We start from the raw sequence: 23,995 nt of genomic DNA on the forward strand, positions 1-23,995 counted from the left end.
AATTGCCCATCACACACCAAAGCATTAGTTACTAAATACTGAAATACTGACTTTGCTGAATTTGAACTTTTTTCCTCTGAATCTGTAGAGCAGCAAGTTTCAGTTAAAGTGAATCTGCTTAGATCCTCACTGGTCATTTGTTTAAAACTGATTCCCCAGGACACAGTAGTGTCCAGCACACATTAGTTATTCTTTATGAGTTACCAAGTCAGACTGTCCAGCTGTAGTGCTTACTATTTCCTTCTGTTGTGATGTATATATTTTTATTTTTAAGCACTTTATTTAGGAAACAATTTACAAGCTATAGACCCTGTCTTTATATGTGTCCTTTTTCTTTTGTAGTGTCCATGCACAAATACCTGTGTCCTGTAAACACTGACACAAATACCTGTGTCCTGTAAACACTGACACAAATACCTGTGTCCTGTATACACTGACACAAATACCTGTGTCCTGTAAACACTGACACAAATACCTGTGTCCTGTAAACACTGACACAAATACCTGTGCCCTGTAAACACTGACACAAATACCTGTGTCCTGTAAACACTGACACAAATACCTGTGCCCTGTAAACACTGACACAAATACCTCTGCCCTGTAAACACTGATACAAATACCTGTGCCCTGTAAACACTGACACAAATACCTGTGCCCTGTAAACACTGACACAAATACCTCTGCCCTGTAAACACTGACACAAATACCTGTGTCCTGTAAACACTGACACAAATACCTGTGTCCTGTAAACACTGACACAAATACCTGTGTCCTGTAAACACTGACACAAATACCTGTGTCCTGTAAACACTGACACAAATACCTGTGCCCTGTAAACACTGACACAAATACCTGTGTCCTGTAAACACTGACAGACACACACACATTTCAACAGCAAAGTGTTTTATCATGTTTTAATGGTTACTATCTTAAGTATAACATAAGTCTTAACAGGAAAACCTAACTTATCTAAAGTCCTGCTGTTCTACAGCCCCATGTTCCCAATAATAACAATAATGTTAACTGACATCTGAATCATGATCATTTCTCAGACCTTGTATTAACAGGCATGTGTGAGCAGAGTGACAGATTCTTCTGACATAAAATGAATAGTTCATACACAAAATGACAACATTAGAGCTGGGATAAATACTTTAATCAAGTAAAAATTAGAATAACATTTTAACTAGAGTATCTGCACTTTTATTGTGTACTTTGTGTACAATAATGTGTACTTTGCCCACCACTGGTCATTAGTGACCTTCAGTAAAGCAGTTTCTGTACTGTGTTTAGTACGGAACCCTGACTTGAATTTGAGGTTTCAGATTCAGTGGAAAGCTTAAAGTAAGAGAGAACAGTGGGAAAAGCAACAGGCTCACTGTGGAGTGGGATAATATTTTAGGCCTATATGAATTTGTGTCATTGTAAAACGATGAGGTAGCATCATGAGTAGTTTTGAACACCATTTCTGTTTTTGGTCTGATGAAGTAAGGTTTTAACAAGACAAGAAGGGTGCATTGTTTAGGTGTGTCTGTTAAGCATGAATAGTCTTTGTGTAGATAATGAATTAACAGTAACTTAGTATTGCAAGTCTTTGCTATCAACACACTGAATACGTTCAATTTCAACTTGTTCACATTTTTTACTTCTATTTAAAGTTGTAATGGAAAGAGGACATGCACTTTAGAAGCTTCAAACACCACCTTTACAGATCCTTGTGCTGAAACTGCTAAATACCTCACTGTCTCCTACATCTTGTGGGAGTAATTTTTGACTGGTTTAGAGTGTTCAAAGGGGTTTGGAGTGTTTAAAGTGTATTTGAATGGTTTAGAGTGTTTAAGGTGTATATGAATGCATTCTTGTTTGGATATGTATAAAACAATTAGAATCAGAGGACAGCATGATTGGGTTGTCAGGCACCACCTCAATTTATTGATCACCTCTATTTACAGGTTTAATAATGTAGGGTTTAACACAAACGTGCAGGATGAGGGGTTTGGGCAATGCTTGTTAACTCTGGGCTGAGATTACATAGCTGGTATGGAATGAGAAACAGTGAGGGTAACATCAGTTTGGTAGGCCTTTTCAGTGGTAGACGAAACTTGGAGCTGTGCCCAGGGTCATCGTGCCCCGCTATATGGCTGAGAGTACGTGAGAGAAAACGCAATTAAAACTGCAGGCTAGTGCAAATGTAAAGAAAAATAGAGCAATGAATTAAACTGAAGCAATCATAGATGGAGCAGAGGCCCCGAAACTCAACCATGCTGTCTTCAGAGGTCAGAGTGAACTGCTAAATGAAAAAAGCCAGAAAGTGCCACTGATAAGAGCACAGATGCCCATTATTTTTTATATGACTGATCTCAAAAGTCCAATTATAATGGAATGTGAAAGAGTTAAAAATTAAAGATATAATGGTGTCCAAAAAGAACCCGATATTCCAAAAAAGAAAATAGGTGGGACTTTCTCAGTGAAGAGGGTTTGGTTTGAATATTATGAAAAGATAAGAGAAAAGAATAAAAAGGCTATGTTTTATGATGATTATTTCAGAGGTTGTTGGGATGTTCATTCATGAGCAGCTCAGTTCTTGTAAGCAGCGCTGATTGCAAATAAAACCTTGTATCTGCATTCATCCAGTCTGCATGATTCGTCTTCTTTAGTCTTGCTTGACTGAACTGTCGGGTCAATGTGGAGTTTGGAGTCAGATAATAGCGAAGTATTAATGGAGTAGTGTTAAGTAGTACATTATAGTATGGGACAAAAAATATGGGGTATGGGGTAAAAATATTTTCCACATTGTTTTGGTGACCCCGACGTGATAGAATATACGCGATTGGAACAAAGCACAACGGAGCCCCGGACCTGGGACCTGCGGTTGCAGCTGCCACCCACAGACCAGACACTTGGCCATCTAGGACAAAGGTAAGGCAGAAGCCTGTTTAATGGAAATTCTGCATTAGTTGTGTGTGGTCTGGGGAGGTGGAGGCGCCCGTTCCGAGGACGGATCAGCTCTGTTTTGTCTTGATAGAGTAATCGTAAGTTAAAGTTACATAAAATCATATGATAAAATTGCATGATTAATGCATGATAAAGACTGGATGGTGTCAGATGTGTGAATGAACTAAAAAACGTCCCTGCAGGGTTCAGTATGATCGAAAGTCCTGGTGGGTTCCAGGTGGTATGAAAGTTCTGTGAAAAAGACCTTGTTTGGAAGCAAACAGAGTGTTCAGTAGCAGAAATTAAATTCTGTGAACAAGAACACTGTCAATGGGAGAAAATCAAGAGTCAAGTAACAGGTGTAACAAGTAAAAATTCCTGGATCCCGGGTGATACAGTGAAAGGAATAAAGAGAAATACAGAGAAATAAAGAGAAATAAAGGGAATAAAGAGAAATACAGAGAAATAAAGAGAATAAAGAGAAATACAGAGAAATAAAGAGAAATAAAGTGAATAAAGAGAAATACAGAGAAATAAAGTGAATAAAGAGAAATACAGAGAAGTAAGACGTAAAATTCCCGGGTCCAGGTGATAGTGATGAAAGAGAAAAGAAACAAAGAGAAAAAGTGCTGAGTAGAAATTCCCGGGTCCAGGTGATAGTGAAGAGAGAAAAAATAAAGACAAAAAACAGAAGTAAAAAAAAAAAGGGGGCCCCGTTGTAAATAAGGTGTGTTTGTCTTTGTTGTTGTTGTGGTGTATCTGAGAACTTCTGTGTGGCTTTGAATCTGGGTGATGGTATTGTATGGCTAGTTGTGTACACGCTTGACTTTGTTATTCTCGGATGCTGAGAAAATCACTGTGTAACGGTGAAGTGTGATCTGAATCTGGGGGTGATATTTTGCTGATTGTGCTGCATTTGAAATGAAGCTGGATTGAAGTAGTGATTGCACTGGTAATTCTTGCATTGTGTAAATACATTGCGGGGTATGGAGTGTATACAGGTTGAATTTGAAATGTATATTTTGGAGATATATCGTAGAGGTAATGAAGAAAAGCTGAAGGTGTTATTGGAATGGTTCCGATTTAAATATTGTGTTGAAACGACCACTCACAGGTGGAAGGTAAAAGACAATAAATAGACGACGGTACTAGGGCATGAGCTTATGGCGACATGTTTATAGTGAACTCTGACAAGAAGCGGCTTTGCATTTACGCCCACCCTTATAAGAAATCATGCTCTGTCAGAGCTCATTGACCGCAGTGAAAGAAAACAATATTTTCTGAAAAGACCCTAAACTTTAGCTATAACTTTATATAAACTTAAAGAAGCTAAACTTCTCATAGTCAAATGTCCGGCACACAAAACAGACGGCTCGTTCTTAACTAGTGGTAACACTGCAGCGGATGAGGCAGCCAAATTAGCAGCTTTAGGCCACACCAACATTTTGCTAGTCATGGACTCTGAGGATGATACCGCCCCGGAAGCGGATTTGACCTCGTTAGTGGCGGCGCAAAATTCGGAGCGGTTAAAAATGCTGCTTATGTGTGCTATTACTTTTCATGCTGATAAGTATTATAGTTTTTATATGGATTTTTAAATGTATTTTTCACAGACTTCAGACTGCTAGTGTGTGTGTGTGTGTGTGTGTGTGTGTGACGTCAGCTAGAGTGAGGGATGAGGGTTTTTTTTGGTTATCTGTAGATATGTAAAACATTACTCCACTGATCTCAGTAGTATTATAAGCTGCAGTTTAGCTTCTTGGTAGAAGCCGTAAACATTCCTCTGTAGATGCTGTAAACAAGCATGTAAAACATTACTCCACTGATCTCAGTAGTGTTATAAGTTACAGTTTAGCTTATTTGGTAGACCGCCTGATAATACGATAATAGACATATTTGAACTGTGACTTTAGTTTGTATATTATTTGAGAATGTCTTGCAATAGTTTAAGCATATTTAGCGTGTATATCGTATATTGTGTATTTGATGGTGGCTAGTGGTAATGCATGTAAAGTATTAGTATCTCAATGATGTTATGGGTTGCAGTTTAGCTTATTTGGTAGAGCGTCCGCCTCACATGCTGGAGACCTGGGTTCGAGACCTGCTCGGAGTTGTATTTATATATTATTTCAAGTTCTCGCAACAGTTTATATATTTATATATATATACAGTGAAACCTTGACTTACGAGTGACTCAACTTACGAGTTTTCCGAGATACGAGCCGTCGCTCGCTCAATTTTTTGCTTTAAGATATGAGCCGAGATCTGAGTTACGAGCGAGCGAGCTTACGCAATTAATTGTAGCATTAAGTGTGTAGTGAGTAAGTTAACTTAAGCGATAGAGCACGAAATGAAAAACGCCACCCACCTCCTCCAATCTCCTCCACCTCCACCATCATCTTCGTCTGATCTTCAACGTAAATACACTTAATAAAACCAGTTTATTTCTTTACATTCTCTTTTATTATGTATTATTATTGTTTTATACATTATTTGTTATTTATAAAGTGCATTTTTCTTATTTAAAAAACACGTAACAAAAAAATTGGTGTGAAAAAAAAATATTGGTTTATTTTATATGGATTTTAAATGTATTTTTCAAGGACTTCAGACCGCTACCGTGTGTGTGTGTGTGTGTGTGTGTGTGTGACATCAGCTAGAGTGAGGGAAGAGGTGTTTTTTAAGGACACATCATCTTTAAACTGTTCCTACAGCTTGAATTCTTACTCTACAGCCACATAAACTACCTTAAACTTTTTAAACTGTGACTTTAGCTTTTAAATATTATTTGAGCATGTCTTGCAATAGTTTAAGCAACATATTCACAATCACACTCGCATTTTCTCCTGGAAATGCAACATTGCAACATTGCTTACGCAATCACACTCTTGTTATCGTCACTATTTTTTATTATTATTATTATTATTATTATTATTATTATTATTATTATTCCGGTTCCTGGACTCGCTACTAGTCCTAAATAGTAATAGCTAAAATTATGGTTCCATCGCTAAAATGTTGGTTATGTTCTGCTTAAGTGCGCTATTACTTTTCATGCTGATAAGTATTGTAGTTTATTTTATATTAATTTGTACATGCATTTTTCACGGACTTCACTTCCTGGTTTCTGTACAGTTCGGTCTTTCTCTGAGATTTTCGGTAGGTGCCATAAACGAGCATCTGTAGATGTCGTAAACAAGCACGTAAAAGGTTACTAGTCCTAAACGGTAATGGCTAGAAACATGGTTCCAACGCTACAGTGCTGCTTATGTGTGCTATTACTTTGCATGCTGATAAGTATTATAGTTTTTTATATGGATTTGTAAATGTATTATTCCCGGACTTCAGACCGCTGCTGTGTGTGTGTGTGTGTGTGTGTGTGACACGTCAGCTAGAGTGAGGGATGAGGGTTTTTTTTGGTTATCTGTAGATATGTAAAACATTACTCCACTGATCTCAATAGTGTTATAAGTTACAGTTTAGCTTATTTGGCAGACCGCCTGATAATACGATAATAGACATATTTTAACTGTGACTTTAGTTTGTATATTATTTGAGAATGTCTTGCAATAGTTTAAGCATATTTAGCGTGTATATCGTATATTGTGTATTTGATGGTGGCTAGTGGTAATGCATGTAAAGTATTAGTACCACTGATGTTATGGGTTGCAGTTTAGCTTATTTGGTAGAGCGTCCGCCTCCGGGTTGCATCGCTTGTGGCACTTTGTTAATGCGCCCGCCTCCCATGCTGGAGACCCGTGTAAAATATTGTAAAATATTAGTACCACTGATATCAATAACATTACAAGCTGCAGTTTAGCTTATTTGGTAGAGCGCCCGCCTCCCATGCTGGAGACCCGGTCAGAGTGGTATTTATACATTATTTGAGAATGTTTTGCAATAGTTTGAGCAACATATCGCTTAAACGGTAATAGCTAGAAACATGCTTCCAATGCTAAAATGCTGCTTAGGTATGCTATTACTTTTCATGCTGATACGTATTATAGTTTATTTTATATTAATTTTTAAATGCAATACGTACTTCAGACCGCTACTGTGTGTGTGTGTGTGTGTGTGTGTGTGTGTGTGTGTGTGAGAGAGAGAGAGTGAGGAAGAGGTTGGATGCATCATCTTTAAACTGTTCCCAGCGCACACACTAGTTTAGATTTCATATTTTAACTGTGACTTTAGTTTGTATATATTATTTGAGAATGTATTGCAATAGTTTAAGCATGTATAGCTTTTATATTTGTAACGGAGTGTAGTGCTACGTGCTGTGATGTAAACCTCATCTTAATAAGTTTACTTGCCAACGAAAGCTTTTATTGCTTGTGGTACATTGTTAGTGCGCCCGCCTCCCATGCGCGAGACACGCTCAGAGTTGTATTTATATATTATTTCAGAATTTCTTGCAATAGTTTAAGCAACATATCGCGTAAACGGTAATAGCAAGAAAAATGTTTCCAACGCTAAAATGCTGCTTATGTGTGCTATTACTTTTCAACCGCCTGTGCCACGTCAACCACGTGCATACATTAGGTGAAGGCCGACACTTGCAGAAAGTGTGGTTGTTCTAGGACATCAGCAACTGGACATAGCCAAGACAAGGCCAGAATTTATTGTCCAGTGACAGAGATGATGACAGAACAGCAGTTGCTCAAAAAAATAAAGAAAATATAGATATGTTGCATATAGCACTTGTATTCTTACAAAGTTACATGTATTTTATATTTAAATATTTGATGTTTAAATAGTATTTTTCTGTTTTGTTTATAGTTTAATATATTGCTATTTTATAATGTGTCACTTGTATTTATTATTAGGGTACATGTATTAAATAATGTATTATTTAAATTGTATTTGCACATTATTCAACTGCTGCTATACGTACTGTATTGTCTCTTTGCACTGTCTTTTGTCTTGCACTGTTTGCACCATGTTGCACACGATGTACTTTATGAAGCTAGGACAGCTTACTTTCCGTCCTTAGCTCTGTGTTTTGTAATTATGTTATGTTGTTTATGTAGCACCAGGGTCCTGGAGAAACATGGTCTCATTTCACTGTGTACTGCATCAGCTATATGTGGTCAAAAGGACAATAAAAGATTCTTGACCTGACTTGAATGTATTCTTTGTTTTATCATTATAAGTTTATTTAGGTGTGTGCTTCAACATATATATTTAATAATATAAATATTGGTAGTTTTTTTGTTTTAATTAAAAAAATTACAAAACAGGTGCATATAAATCACACGTGGCACTCTGTCTCTCCTTTGCTTTCTTCCTTTCTTTCTTTTCTTTTCTCTCTTTTTTCTTCCTTCCCCTCCTTCCCCATTTTTTTTTCCTTTCTTCCCCACCCGAAGCAGACTATTGAACTTTGGCGCAGCTAGTAGAGCGGTGGACTGTAGGTGCTTACAAATGAACATCCTTAGGTTGCCGTTTCAAATCCGGCTCGAAGGATGGTGTTTACCAGCCTCGGGGAAGCACACCGTTTGTGTGCTGCCGCTAGCTCTGGCCGGGCGCAAAAAAAGAGCTTGCTTTTCTGACCGGGAATCAAACCTGGGCTGCCGCGGCAAGAGCGCCGAATCCTAGCCATTAGACCACCAGGGAGACGCAGATAGCCGTGTGGGCCTCGTGCGGCTGGGCGCAGCACCCAGGATTGGCCTCTAGTGCCGATTTACCGCAATTCCGGATGAGTTACACCTGAGGAAACAGCAGTTTAAACAAATTCGCTTTAAGATCAACAGAATGTCTGCACAGACTGTCTCAAAAGACTTAAAAGAGGTCCCACCTCTCAGCTGCAGGGTCACCAGTTTGCAGTCTGTCCAGAGTCCCCGTGCGTGTACACCCGGTGTTCTCCGGTTTCCTCTCACCTCCAAAAGACACGCCAGTAGGTGGATCGGCTGAAACAAATTGCTATTAGGTATGAGCGAGTGCGTGAATGTGTTTGCACAGTGCCCTGTGATGAGCTGGCAAGCCATGCGGGGTGTACTGCTCACTGATGAGGTCTAGACAAGAACAGGTATGTCTGTCCTATGGAAAAGCTTTGACATGCAGCGATGCACACAAACGTTCACATCTGACCGTTTTGGCCCATCGCTTTTGTGGGCGCCTGGTGGACAGAGTGAACCCCTGCACATTAGGTCCTCTCTATTTACTTAGTTTAAGTCAATGCACCGGCGAGGACACCCACACGTAGAAACCCGAGATTGCAAACGAGATTGTAACGGTGAAGAAGGGTCTAACATCGACAAGAAAGTTTATAGGCCCCAGTAAATCTGGCCTAGGGCCCCTGAAACCGCTGCACTACGTGGCTCGTAACAGACAAAAATCACCAGGGGTCCCGTTTGCCAGGTCACTGCCCAAAGGCAGCCCTGAGCCCTCCCTTCGATAGCTCAGCTGGTAGAGCGGAGGACTGTAGGTGCTTACAAATGGACATCCTTAGGTCGCTGGTTCAAATCCGGCTCGAAGGACGGCTTTTACCAGCCTCCGGGAAGCGCGCCGTTTGAGTGCATCTGCCTCTTGCAGCCGCTAGCTCTGGCCGGGCGCGAAAAAGAGCTCGCTTCCCTGACCAGGAATCGAACCCGCGCCGCGGCGGGTGAGAGCGCGGAATCCTAGCCGCTAGACCTCCAGGGAGACGCAGACAGGTATGTGGGCCTCGTGCGGCTGGGTGCAGCACCCAGGATTGGCCTCAAGTGCCGATTTACGGCAATTCCGGATGAGTTACACCTGAGGAAACAGCAGTTTAAACAAATTTAACGTCAACAGAATGTCTGCACAGACTGTCTCAAAAGACTTAAAAGAGGTCCCACCTCTCAGCTGCAGGGTCACCAGTTTGCAGTCTGTCCAGAGTCCCCGTGCGTGTACACCCGGTGTTCTCCGGTTTCCTCTCACCTCCAAAAGACATGCCAGTAGGTGGATCGGCTGAAACAAATTGCTATTAGGTATGAGCGAGTGCGTGAATGTGTTTGCACAGTGATGAGCTGGCGAGCCATACGGGGTGTACTGCTCACCGATCAGGTCTAGACAAGAACAGGTATTTCTGTCCTATGGAAAAGCTTTGACATGCAGCGATGCACACAAACGTTCACATCTGAAGGTTTTGGCCCATCGCTTTTGAGGCGCCTGGTGGACAGCGTGAAACCCGCATTAGATAGATAGATAGATAGATAGATAGATAGATAGATAGATAGATAGATAGATAGATAGATAGATAGATAGATAGATAGATAGATAGATAGATAGATAGATAGATAGATAGATAGATAGATAGATAGATAGATAGATAGATAGATTCAACTTCATTGTCATTGCAGAGTGCAGGTACATAGCAATGAAATGCTGTTTAGCATCTACCAGAAGTGCAAATAGTAGAAATTCTGCCAATGAACAGGTGCAGATAAATATGTAAATATGTACATCGATAAATAAGGCTATGTCAGAGTGTGCATAGAGAAGTATGTGCAAGTAGTATTTACAGTAGATAAAGTGACAGGTGTAATTATAATTGTGCTAAAAATGTGTGCATTATGTAAAATGTATGTACAACAGTAACAGATAATATACATATATTATATAGTATGTATAAATATAGTATATGTAAATGTATATAAATAGATAGACAAATAGATAATACTAGGTGTAATCTATGAAATGGACAATATGTACAATAATTATATTACACACTGAGGAAAAATTATTATAACAGAATGTACAACAGAATGTTTAACAGTGAAAAATATTATATTAACAGAATGTACAGAGTGGAGCAGAACTGTAAAGTGGTAAGTGTAGAAAGACATGAGTGTCCTAGTGGTGTAGTGTAGAGTTCAGTAGATTTATGGTTGAAGGAAAAAAACTGGCCTGGAACTGGAGGATGGACCTGTATCTCCTCCTGGATGGAAGGTTGAACAGTTTGTGACTCGGGTGGGAGGAGTCTTTGATTATTTTGTGTGCTCTGTGTAGACATCTACTGTGGTGAAGAGACCCAATGGCAGGTAGTTGGGTGCCGATGATGCATTGGGCGGTTTTCACAACCCTTTGCAGAGATTTTTTTTCACACATCGTGGAGCTGCCATGCCACACTGTGATGCAGCTCATCAAGATGCTCTCAATGATGCAGCGGTAAAAGTTGGTCAGGATCTTGGGGGATAGGTGAACTTTCTTCAGTCTCCTTAGGAAGTAAAGATGCTGTTGTGCCTTCTGAAACAGAGTTGAGGTGTTCAGATGCCAGGACAGATCCTCAGAGATGTGGACACCCAGGAACTTAAAGCTGGAGACACGCTCTACTTCAGACCCGTTGATGTAAATAGGGGAGTAAAACTTACAAGGTCTCTCTCTCTCTCTCTCTCTCTCTCTCTTTCTCTCTACCTATATAAGACAGCATAAACCAGCACTAACTGGTATAAACCAGTATAAACCAGCACTAACTGGTATAAACCAGTATAAACCAGAATTAACTGGTATAAACCAGTATAAACCAGCACTAACCAGTATAAACCAGTATAAGCCAGTATAAACTAGTACTAACTGGTATAAACCAGTATAAACCGGCACTAACTGGTATAAACCAGTATGAACCAGAATTAACTGGTATAAACCAGTATAAACCAGCACTAACCAGTATAAACCAGTATAACCAGCACTAACTGGTATAAACCAGTATAAACCAGCACTAACTGGTATAAACCAGCACTAACCAGTATAAACCAATATAAACCAGCACTAACTATAACTATAAATAACTTATTCTATACCGTTTTGCCAGATCTAAAGGGCAGAAATATGAGGTGTGTCTGGGTTTATTTGATGTCCAGAGAATGCACTCATGGAAGATCATGTCTGATTATTTTTTAAGGCTTCATACAGAATCTATTCAGCTTCTGTTTCTGTTGACATGTGAGTCAGAATATAAAACACTCTTACAGCTGACAAGTGCATGAATTCTACACACTGTCTCAACACAGTAGTTTATAAAGGTTTAGGTCACAACAGAAGATGATCTTTACCTATTCATATTGTAAATACTGGGCTTTATGTAACTACAGTGATGGGTACAAGCCTCTGAAATGGCATGTTCCATTAAATATCTACACCAATACGAAGGTCATTGGAAATACCAAGATTGTGTGCACGTGTGCATGTGTACGCATGTTTGTCTAGACATGCTGGATGGGAGAGTATGTGATGATAGGATGAAATATTTTAGTTTGTAGTGTTTCAATTAGAACTCCATCACCATATCACACAAAAATAATAATAAACATAATTTATTTAGAGTAAGCGCTCTGTGTGCTGCCATTGTCCAGTAAAAAGTCCATTATGATTAACTCATGTTAATAATAAGAATATGAACAATAAAATAATTACAACACAGGACAGCTGTTCTAACTGTTAGATAAGCTTTATTTCAACTCCACTGATCAAAATGTTTGCTTACAGTTGCCTTTTAGTCCTACTGCCAACACGATTTTTCCATTTTCAGACAGTTCACATTTATCTATGACAAGAAGCAAGATATGCCACAAATGATCTAAAACCACACCATCAGACTGAGCTTTGTCCAGCAACTTCCATGTACATTAGTGTCTTAAAGATCAATTTCAGCCACAGCAGTATGTCAGAGCTTGAGATGCATTTCCTCAAAACACCTGGAATCAGTTATAAATGTTGCCTGCACAGACAAAACAAGGACATTTTAAGACACATTGAGGCCATTTCTGTCATAAATGAACACACTTAAATTAATACACTAGCCTTCAAAATAAGGAATGTACAAAACAGAAAAGAAATATATAAAAGGTGGACACTTTATAGCCTTGCTAAGGCCATAATAAAATATATAGTGGGGTCCAAATGTCTGAGACCACTAGGAAAAATGCTTCTTTTTTGCATTTTTTTCTAATTTAATACATTCATTTGTTTTACAGATTATATTATTTGACAACTTGAAGTAAAATCTTTGAAATTTATGTAAGATGCCTTTCTGAGTTTCTAGCATTTAGCAAGTTGCCTTTTTTGCTTTAAATGAGTTTGTGCATTTGAGCTGCATGGACACCACAAGTTTATGCAAAACCTTACAAGCCATTTTAGATCAAATGCATCAGTGTCACTTGAACACATGCTTCAGTAAAAAAGATCAGACATGAGGAAAATCTCACCTTTAAATAGACACCTAGAAAGAGTACAGAATCTTAAATTAACTATTGTTTATTTTCTATATTTTAAAGAGGAAAAAAGTGCAGTTGAAGAAAAATCCCAGATTATTAATGTGGTCACAGAATTTTGGACTCCATGCGTAGATTTGTTGTTTTACCCGAGTTGGTTTCTTCAAGTCTTTTGTTTTGTGGTGATTGAATGAATCTGACATTTGACAAATTCAGCCTTTCAGCCTGTGAAATGTTAAAAAAAAACCTGTGAGGGTGGACTAATGCAAATTTTGTTGAGATGACTAGAGCACAAGCCTCCATTTAAGAATATTAAGGATTAATAAGAGCTTAATCCTAGAAGGAAAACAATGTTTTCTACAAATAAAGTTTAAAAGCTTAGGTTTATTCTGATTCAGCTGATTTTCTTTTGAAGTGGACATAATCAATACATTTATCACATTACAATTATTTATGTGAGTAATAAACCATATAAACATACTGTGATAACACTTTACATTAAGGCTCTGTTAACTTACTTTATTTACTGCATTAGTTAACATTAAAGAAATGCTTATATGAAAGCTTATACCGTCTTTATAACAGATCACCTTAGACCCTGAATCTGTTCTTGGAGCTGGATTTGATTTGTATTGTGAAATGTGAACTGACAGAAACTTCTTAACAATTACTGGTATACTTATGAAGAACAATTTACTTTAAAATAAATAACAGAACTGCAGGATGGGAATAATGAGGATTTAAGTGTTTTAAACCTAAGTGCCAGAATCTCTTCACAGAGCTTTAACGATGCGGTATTTCAAGATAATCACAGCCACATACAGTGTGATGAGATGAAATAATAATTCTCTTGGACTCAAGGTCTAAGACACATGTATGACATTCACAGTGCTGATGAGACATATATAAAGTGCAACAGGAATAAGAAGCATGCAGGGAGGGGCTACAGTAGGGGTAAGTACACACATGGGTAGAGTGTAAGTATAAGAGTATAGAGTATAAATACTGAAATCACAAAAAAGTACATTTAAAATGAAAATAAGACATTATAGAAAACACAGGGTCCAAAGTTTTAAAGTGCAGTAATGCTTGTAAAAGTAACCTGAGATGAATGAAATTTAAAGTGACACAGTGTGTAGTAAGGTGTTAAGTCAGTAGTCTGTGTTATTCCTGCTGCCACATCTGTATGATGGCCTTCTGCCTCTTTAAACAGCTGAGCACACAGACCCTCAGCCAAATATGGCAATTCTGTAAACTTTTACATTCATCCTGAAGGAAATTTCAGAGTGCTTTAAGTGAAGGAAAGTGAAGGGACAGGCCTTGTTTTCTTTCCACATCCTCCAGCTGAAATTAATCACCAGACCTAACTTATAAACACTGATTCAGATGTTTGAAACTGAAAAGTGTTTTATATCAAGAAGTACAAGTATAAAAACAAATTTCATTTAATTCATTTATTATTTTTATTTCATTAAGTGGTTACAGGCTGGTCTTCTTGTGAAAGTATATAAAGAGACTTAATGCTTTACTTCTATACTCTGTGGTACCTGTTAGTAAGTCTCCTGTATTAGGTCAATTCTCAATCTCACCACAGGATGGCAGTATCGGATACAGTTTATATAAAACAAGGCGAAACCTAGAACTACCTGACAATCATTAGATTATATATCCAACAGTGAGATTGATTTGTTGTGAGAAAGCCTAGAGCGTAAATTGATTGAAATAATAAGTTGCTGAATTTTCTCAGGAACAGCCATCTAGTTAAATTCAGTGAATGTCAGATGATGTTTGTGTGTTGCCAGGTGTGTAGTTTTCAGACCAAACAATTATTTCAGGTCTTGTGTGTGGCACATGTTCCATAATACTTTGTGCCAAGTAAGAATGTCACTTTTGAGACTCCTGAAAGGCTTATTGAAATTTGTTAAATATTTCAAGGACTGGGGAAAAAAAGGTTGATTGTAATATCTCACAGTTAAACTGCAACTATTGTTTTACTGTTAGGTAAAAGAAAAAAAAGGTTGTTTTTTTGCATAAAAGTTAGTAATAGAAGTAAAGAATCCCAAAGATAGTGCTTTACTTTTAAAGTGGGAAAGATGTGATGTTATGAATGATTACATGTAATTTTGGTTCCGGGTGTGTGTGTGCGTCTGGGCCAGTTTAGAGGGGCACCGCAATTTGTGCTATAAGAAATGTTGTGTGCGCACGTGCAATATGCTAAGTAAAGTGAAGTGGCTAAAAAGACATTGAAGCTCTCCAGCATGTTGATTAAAACATAAAAGAGGGCATCACATTTAGTGCTACATCACATACACACATATGGTCCACAGTGTCAGTGTGAAATGCCACAGAAATGCCATTGTTTGTTTCTGGAATTAGCCTGAATTAGCATATTTATGTTTACATTATATGTATGAAATTCCTCACAAATCACCATGAGCCAATGTGCGGTATATATACGTGCAATTCTGCATTATTTATTCTTCTGTTCATTTGTTTATTTCAGACTTACATATTGCACACAGAACTTCTGGATAGTGTAGTCGACCAGCACCGTTACATCCTCCACAGACACCCTCACACATCCGTACAGCCAGCAGCCCTGCTCTGGCCAGTACTGACAGCATTTTTCCTAGAAACACACGCAGATTCAGAACCATTTAACCTTTGCAAGCATTTCCAGAGCTAACTGTGTGCTATATTTATGTGTTTTACCTCTTTTCTCTCTCGTATGTTAGTCAGCATGACTATGGTGGCAGATTTGTGCTCCCAAACCATTCTCCAGAAATCAGCCACTGTCTCCAGGTTCGGACCTGCAAACAGACCTTTTTAAAGCTTTCCAACAGAAAGTCATGACATTCAGTAAATTCATTCTGACATTCACTCTTCTGATCTGTATGCTGTGTAACGTGTGGGTGACTGCTTCTGTGTTATAATCTTGAAAACTGATGAAACCCTCAGATGAAAGGTCACTTACACTGACTACTAGCTGTAGTTAACTGCAGGAACTGCACAACACTAACTTGGTGTCACAAAACAATTTGTTTAGAGTTTAACCCTTTTTATCATCATACTATTTAACTTATCAAACATTTTCAATTAATATAAACAAATGAATTATTTTCTCGCTGCAAATCTGATCCAAAATTAACCACCACTGTGGAGCGTAACAACACAAAATAATTCAACACTGAACCCCCAAAACAAACAGAAATTTTCCTCTTGTAAGCTGTGAAACATGCCATTTTTTCTAGGGTGAGCATACATAGTGAGGAATGATTAACTGCCTTTACAGATGAAACCAGATGTTTACATACACTTTATAAAAAGACACATAACCTTTTTTCTCACTGTCTGATATTAAATCAGACTAAACTTTTCCCGTTTTAGGTCAGTTAGGATTACCAAAATTATTTGTATTTGCTAAGTGCCAGAATAAGAGAGAGTGAGTGAGAGAGAGAGAGAGAGAATTTTTTATTTTTTTTACTTTCTTCAAAGTCAGAAGTTTACATACATTTCCTTAGTATTTTAAAGCATTGCCTTTAAACTATATGACTTGGGTGAAACGTTTTGGTTATCCTTCCACAAGCTTCTCACAATAGTTTACTGGAATTGTGGCTTATTTCTCCTGACAGAACTGGTGTAACTGAGTCAGTTTTGTAGGCCGCCTTGCTCCCACATGCCTTTTCAGCTCTGCCCACAAATTTTCTATAGGACTGAGATCAGGGCTTTGTGATGGCCACTCCAAAACATTGAGTTTGTTGTCCTTAAGCCATTTTGTAACTAATTTGGTGGTATGTCCATTTGGAAGACAGATTTGCAACCAAGCTTTAACTTCCTGGCTGATGTCTTGAGATTGCTTCAATATTTCTACATAATGTTCTTTCCTCATGATGCCAACTATTTTGAGAAGTGCACCAGTCCATCCTGCAGCAAAACACCCCCACAACATGATGCTGCCACTCCCGTACTTCACAGTTAGGATGGTATTCTCAGACTTGCAAGCTTCCCCCTTTTTCCTCCAAATATAACAATGGTCATTATGGCCAAACAGTTCAATATTAGTTTCATTAGACCACAGGACATTTCTCCAAAAATTAAGTCCCTGTGTCCATTTGCAAACTGTAATCTGGCTTTTTTATGTTGTTTTTGAAGTAATGGCTTCTTCCTTGTTGAGTGGCCTTTCAGCCCATGTCGGTACAGGACTCGTTTCACTGTGGATAATGACACTTTCTTCCCAGCTTCAGCCAGTATCTTCACAAGGTGTTTTGTTTTTGTTCTGTGGTTGATGCACACATTTCGCACCAAAGCAGGTTCATCTCTGGGACACAGAACCCATCTCCTTCCTGAGTGGTACAATGGCTGGACATTCCCATGGTGTTTATATTTGCGTATAATTGTTGAACAGATGAACGTGACACTTTCAGGCATCTGGAAATTGTACCCAAGGATGAAATCTTGGCTGATTTCTTTTGATTTTCCCATGGTGTCACACAAGGAAGTGTTTGAGGTGTGCCTTACAATACATCCACAGATGTGCCTCCAATTAACTCAAATGTTGTCAATTGACCTATCAAAAGCTTCCATGACATCAGCATCTTGGCTTTCCCAAATTGTTTAAAGTATAGTAATCTTTGTGTATGTAAACTTCTGACTTTGAAGAAAGTAATAAAAAAAATTCTCTACAAAATTCTCTCTCTTATTATTCTGGCATTTAGCAAATAGAAATAATTTTGGTAATCCCAACTGACCTAAAACGGGAAAGGTTTAGTCTGATTTAATATCAGACAGTGAGAAAAAAGATTATGTGTCTTTTTATACAGTGTTTGTAAACTTCTGGTTTCAATGGTAAGTACCTGGGTGTTCATCTCAACTATAAACTGGACTGGACAGACAATTCCACTGCACTTTACAACAAAGGTCAGAGCAGATGGTGGGAGAAAGGAGGATGATGGTCAGGTTCTGGAAGACTCTGATGACCCTGGGCAGTTCCTGTAGTGGAAGGCTACTTCACCCCAAATGTTTGAGAGAGCGGTACTGTAGGTCTTTCCTCCCTGCTGCTGTGAGACTGTACAATACATTTGGGGATTTCTACTATATCATATGAGAATTGTGCAATAACACAAGATTAATTTTTACACAAGATACTTTATCTTGATATTTTCTCTATTTTATAATCAGATTACAATTTATTATCATCATTATTATTATTATTATTATTATTATTATTATTATTATTATTATTATTATTATTATTATAAACTGAAGAAGATAAATTACTGAAATTGTATGAATGAATAGAATTATAATGAATTATTATTATTGTTATAACTTTATTACAAAATACAGTGGTAAAAAGAAAGTATAGACAAGAAATTTGCTTGATAACAGAAAACGTTTACAAAAATTGCCCCAGATTACTTGATGTCATTTCATCGATTCTCCAGCAGGTGGCGCAAAGGGATTGTTGGATTTGTTTTACAATTTCTCTGACAGTTAGTGACATGCATTTATGAGTACTGTGTTCATATTTACAAAGCTCTTCACACAGTTAGAGCAACATAAGGAACGATCTAAGTAAGTATATATTGATATATGAGTGTAAGTAAATAAGTGTAATAAAGTGTATGTGTTAACAATAAGAACAATACAATAATAGTAATTACTTTATCATAATTATAATTAATAACGACAACAAACATAATAATAATAATAATAATCATCATCATCTGCGTGACCCCAATCCGCATCTCAGGTATTCCCACGTTGGGTCTCGAGCCGCGTGAATCTGTGCATGTTTAGACGTCACGTGCGCATGCGCTTCTTTGAATAGTTTGTGTTTAAACTGTCTCCATGGTGATAACGCGTCACATCGAGCAGTTTAAAATCATAACTCGGCATTTGCTCCTTGGATACAGACAAACATCTGCTCTACAAAAACTCATCTCTTCATCTGAACAGCGCACAACTGAACATCGGAACAACTACATCAACACCACGAACAGCGACTCCCGACGAAGGACTTCATCAACACCACGAACAGCGACTCCCGACGAAGGACTTCTGACTCTGCGATGGATTTCCGTGTAATGCTGCAAGACCTGAAGAGCTTGACCCTGGGTGAGATCGCCTGTGCTGCGGGTCTGGTCACTCTCTCCTCCGGTGTGAGTTACTTCATTTCCCGCAGCCTCCGGGGAAAAAGATCTCCTCAAGGTAGGAAGAGCTTTATCCTACCACGTGACTTTAATGTCTCACTGATTTTACAATAAATCCAGTTGAAGTTACAGTTACAGTCTAATGTTATGTAGCTCACAAGCGACCTCATCTGTTGCCGCGAATTAGCCTCATGCTAGTTATCGTGCTAGCGAACTTGGCTACTGGTTTAAATCACACAATAAAATCATTAAGCTTGGTTTAAGAATTTATTTTATTTCCACAATGAAATATTTCCCCCATCAGAAGGTCACTTAACAACCCTGAGTACTGGTTTTACACTAAATCATGATTAGACTAGTGATTATCCAGTTAGCGCCCTAAAGGACTACAGATGTATGTTAGCTAGCTAGCGCATTTCGCTAATCATTTCATGTACACAATATCATATTGAGTATAAAGCTTGCTGAAGTCGGGTGAAGGTGTAAATAATTATACAGTATAATATTTAGATAGATTTTGGATGATGGACAGGGACAGGAGGTTTTTGAGACTTTAATCAGTCACATGTACAGTGAATTTACACAAGCTGAATACTAATGCTGATATTTGTCTGTTTATTCACGAGTGAACTAGCTAACAAACTCACAATATTATTAACTTTTCTGCATTAAGGAAAGTTTTTTACTTCTCCCTTTCTCTCTGTTGTTCAGACATGTGTTCATTTAAGATTAGTACATAAAATGTGTTTTTAAATAGAAAAATCCTCATTTCCGGGTGTGGAAAACACAGGTTTAACTACACTGTTAGTAAGCCTGGATAATTAACTTGGTAGCATCATTAAGATAAATAATTTATTCATTAGAGCAAAAATAAAAATGAGTGGATGGTTAAAAAAGTATTTTAAATTAATGCTTGGCTATAAATTATAGCATATATTTAATGGTTAGCTAGTGCACTTGAAAACATGTCTACCCATTTTGAAATCTCATCACAATACAACTCATAAACTTGACTATTGGTTTATATGTACGATAGAAAATATTAGTTGTAATTGAAGTTATAATTATGAATCACATACAAATAAAACTAATTTATTACAGCTCCTGTTAAAACCCCGAGAGAAACACCAAGGGCTCCTTCTGTCATGGTTGTTGAGCCGATCTCTCTGCTGCATCCCACCATACGCCGCCATGTACCTACAGCTGCTGTTCTGGTAACCAAACCTTTCATTTACTTACTAAAAGCAATCTCTGAATTTTCCAAGCAGCAGAATGTTCAGTGTGTTAGTATGAAACTGCTATGATAAAAAGCCCTTATGATCTTCATGCTTTATTTTTCACAGTTTCTCAGGACTGGTGAGCTGTACAGCGTCTGCCGAAGTGTTCCCTCCCACATTGCAGACTCCTCCCTCTCACATGTAATCACAGTATTCATTACTCTGATGAAGAGATTTGATATTAATGATTTTTAGAAGAGCATTTTAATAAAATATATCTTGAGTTTCATCTTCCCGTTATTTGCAGGAATTCTCTTATTTTGCCCACACTGAGGATGGTTTCACTGGCATTCAGGTAAGGGATTATTTATTGTGGCATTGCAAAATTGTGTTAATTGCAGTGACTAATTGTGTTTGTGTGTGTTAAGGATGTTCGGCCAAATCTTCAGCTGCTGCCGTATGAACATCAACATGATCCATCCAATACCTTTCTGGTAAACAAACCTTTACTCAAGCTGTTTTTACTGTAAGGAAAGTGACAGAATGTTTGATGTCTTATTATGAAACACAAACACACACATCACACAAACACACACATCACACACATCACACACATCACACACAAACACACACATCACACACATCACACACAAACACACACATCACACAAACATACACACACATCACACACAAACACACACACATCACACACAAACGCACACATCTCCTTCTTTACAAGTTCTCTTTTTTTTTTTGTATTTCTAGTCAGTGAACACTATTCGATCCTTCATCAGGAGGATAAGGGGTCCTGAAACTCAGCTCTGCTGGGTTCTGTACAGATTTTTGACGAACGACTTAACACCTGAGTCGGTAAGAGTCTTAACATGGATTAAAAAGAGATGCTAGAATTGTAGTTTGAGAACACAATCTATTTTATTGCATTTTCTTTTCTCATATTTTAAGCCTGGCATTAACAGAGCTTGTCTTCTTTCTTTCCTAAAGTTAATGGGAGGATACTTGGACCACCTGCTGGAGTTCATCAACATGTGGGATGCAGATGAGGAGGAGCCTGAAGCAGAGAACTACTTCACAGAGCTTATTGTAAGTGTTGAATATCTTCTGATGCCACGATACACAAATTCTCACCATTGTATCTGTAAGACAGTGACATAATACTGGATTTGTGTGTGTGTGTGTAATTTGTTGATAGGGTCAGCTTACAGGCCTTATAGATGTATTCTACGCTCAGCCACAGTTACGGATCTCCTCCAGCAGCACATAGAGAAGATGATGAAGACTTTGGAGAGACTCTGAGCAATGTCTTTCCCTTACCCCCACACCTCCCCATTTCCCACCATACACACACACACAAACAATTTTTTTCACTAGTTAATTCCCTTTTAATACTTTTTTACATTTCATATTTTGTCCCTACATTGCTCAAGCTCTCCACAGGTAAGTATAAATTTATTTTGTAATTAAATTCTAACATTTTCAAATATTTTATATTGTTACTAACATTATTAACTCTCCTATTTTCATCCTCCTATTAAGCCCCCCATCACCCCCTCCTCCCTCATCCCTCTATGTAGATCTTCATCTGTAAATAGTTCAAAATCTGTAAATAGTTCAAAATCTGTAAATAGTTGCATCTTTTATTATAGTGTTTATTTAGTAATCTTTAATAAAATATTTGAATTGCATCTATTACAGCCTCCTTCCGATCATTTCTATGCATCAAAATCATTTCTATGCATCTTTTTAGCACAGACACATGAAATTCATTTCTCACTAAAATACAAATCCTTTTTAAAGAGTGTCAGAAACTTTTAATCATTCACTACAATGTGAAATGAAAATGACAATAAAATACAGATAGCCTTCAAAAATCCTTCAAGACCCAACCTGTCAGGATTAAAGTCTGAAATTCTAATTGTAAAGGATCAAAAATCTGAGATGACACCATCTTACACATTTTAGTGGATTTGTTTACATGGAATAGTATTGACAAATGCACAAGTTACTTCATTATAGTTGAACATCCTTAAATGAAGCTGTAACTTTATTATTAATAAAAGAAGAAATAGAAATTTTTTAAGGTATTTTCCCTAAATAATGCTTTATGTAAGAACAACAACCTAAAATCTTACTTAGATTAGACGATAAGATGAGATGTACCTTTATCTATACCAGAAGTATTTCCTTACTAATATCAAGAAATAGTGTAAAATTGTATAAGATAAAAATAAATAATCAAATAAATCTGTGTGTACATATATAGCTATGTATAGATGTAGAGATGCTCTAACCCAGTCATGTAGCACTTTTTTGTGTTATGCTACTAGGTATGAAATAAATGAAAACATTATTAGTAAGGCTTATAGAAACTTATGAACTGGTTCATTTGTGTTAATTCAGTTTTTTATTGTATCTTGTGCACTATATGTAAACTTTATGTAAAAGCAGAGCTAAATAAAAAAAATAAAATGCAATTTTTATGATCCCTCTTATTTATTTATTTGTTTGTTTGTTTTACATTTTCCATATTCTGCTAGTATCTAAACTTATGATGTCAACTGCATTAGTGTTGGCAATTTTATATCCCTGTGTGTGTGTGTGGGGGGGTAAAAATGTAATGAATTAGTATGAAGTTCTTTATTAGTAAAAAGTATAGAAGGTTGTTTCTTGCCTTTACTTCTCCTGCTGTTGACCACGCCCCCTTTTACTTACATTTACATGGCATGTGATGCCTAATGTGATGTCACATTAATTGTGTTATAATTTATCACACAGTTTCACTGGTTAGACTTTCACTTCTTTATTTCTTTATTTTAATAAACAATTGTAAGTCTCTGTGTTTTAAACTCCAGCTGTTTTTAAATAGTCTACAGGGGTACAGATCATTCAGTAAAACCTTTGTTAAATTGCCTGCATATGTTACAAAGGCATACACACCATTTGATTTTTGACTCCTTATGCATCAAAAGCATCAACATATTTAAATGTACAGAAAAAGTTACAGAATTCAATTTTTGCCACACTGCAGTTTTGGAAACAGAAAACAATGTGATTCTACTTTCAGTATCTAATCAGTTCCTCCAGGATTTTGTGATTCTGAGATCACAGAAATGAAAACAAGATCAAGCAAATTCAATTCAGTTCAATTTATTTGTATAGCGCTTTTAACACTTCTCTCAAAGCAGCTTTACAGAAGTATAGAAACATAGAAAAAATGTTTAAATGAAAAAGTTACTATTATTTTAAGTTACGTTACTATTTATGTCTAAAATGTATCCCTAATGAGCAAGCCTGAGGTGACAGTGGTGAGGAAAAACTCCCTAAGATGATATGAGGAAGAAACCTTGAAAGGAACCAGGCTCAGAAGGGAAGCTCATCCTCATTTGGGTGATGATATTCAGAGGAGTTTGCCTTCTTTCAGTTTTGTCCGTGTTTCAATACCTGGCCCTTTAATTAAGCTACACAGAGATTGTCACAAATCATTGTTAAATCACATCTGTGATCATCC

At 37.4% G+C, this 23,995-nt stretch overlaps 1 non-coding gene across 1 annotated transcript; it reads left to right on the plus strand.

Moving 5' to 3' along the window:
* The first annotated feature begins 9,318 nt into the window (after positions 1-9,318).
* On the plus strand, positions 9,319-9,407 carry trnay-gua (transfer RNA tyrosine (anticodon GUA)). The gene is given in 2 exon segments: positions 9,319-9,355; positions 9,372-9,407. It is a non-coding gene; the product is annotated as a tRNA-Tyr (tRNA).
* Positions 9,408-23,995: the final 14,588 nt, after the last annotated feature.

This window comes from Hemibagrus wyckioides, linkage group LG09 (assembly GCF_019097595.1).
Source record: "Hemibagrus wyckioides isolate EC202008001 linkage group LG09, SWU_Hwy_1.0, whole genome shotgun sequence".
Classification (NCBI taxonomy): Eukaryota; Metazoa; Chordata; class Actinopteri; order Siluriformes; family Bagridae; genus Hemibagrus; species Hemibagrus wyckioides.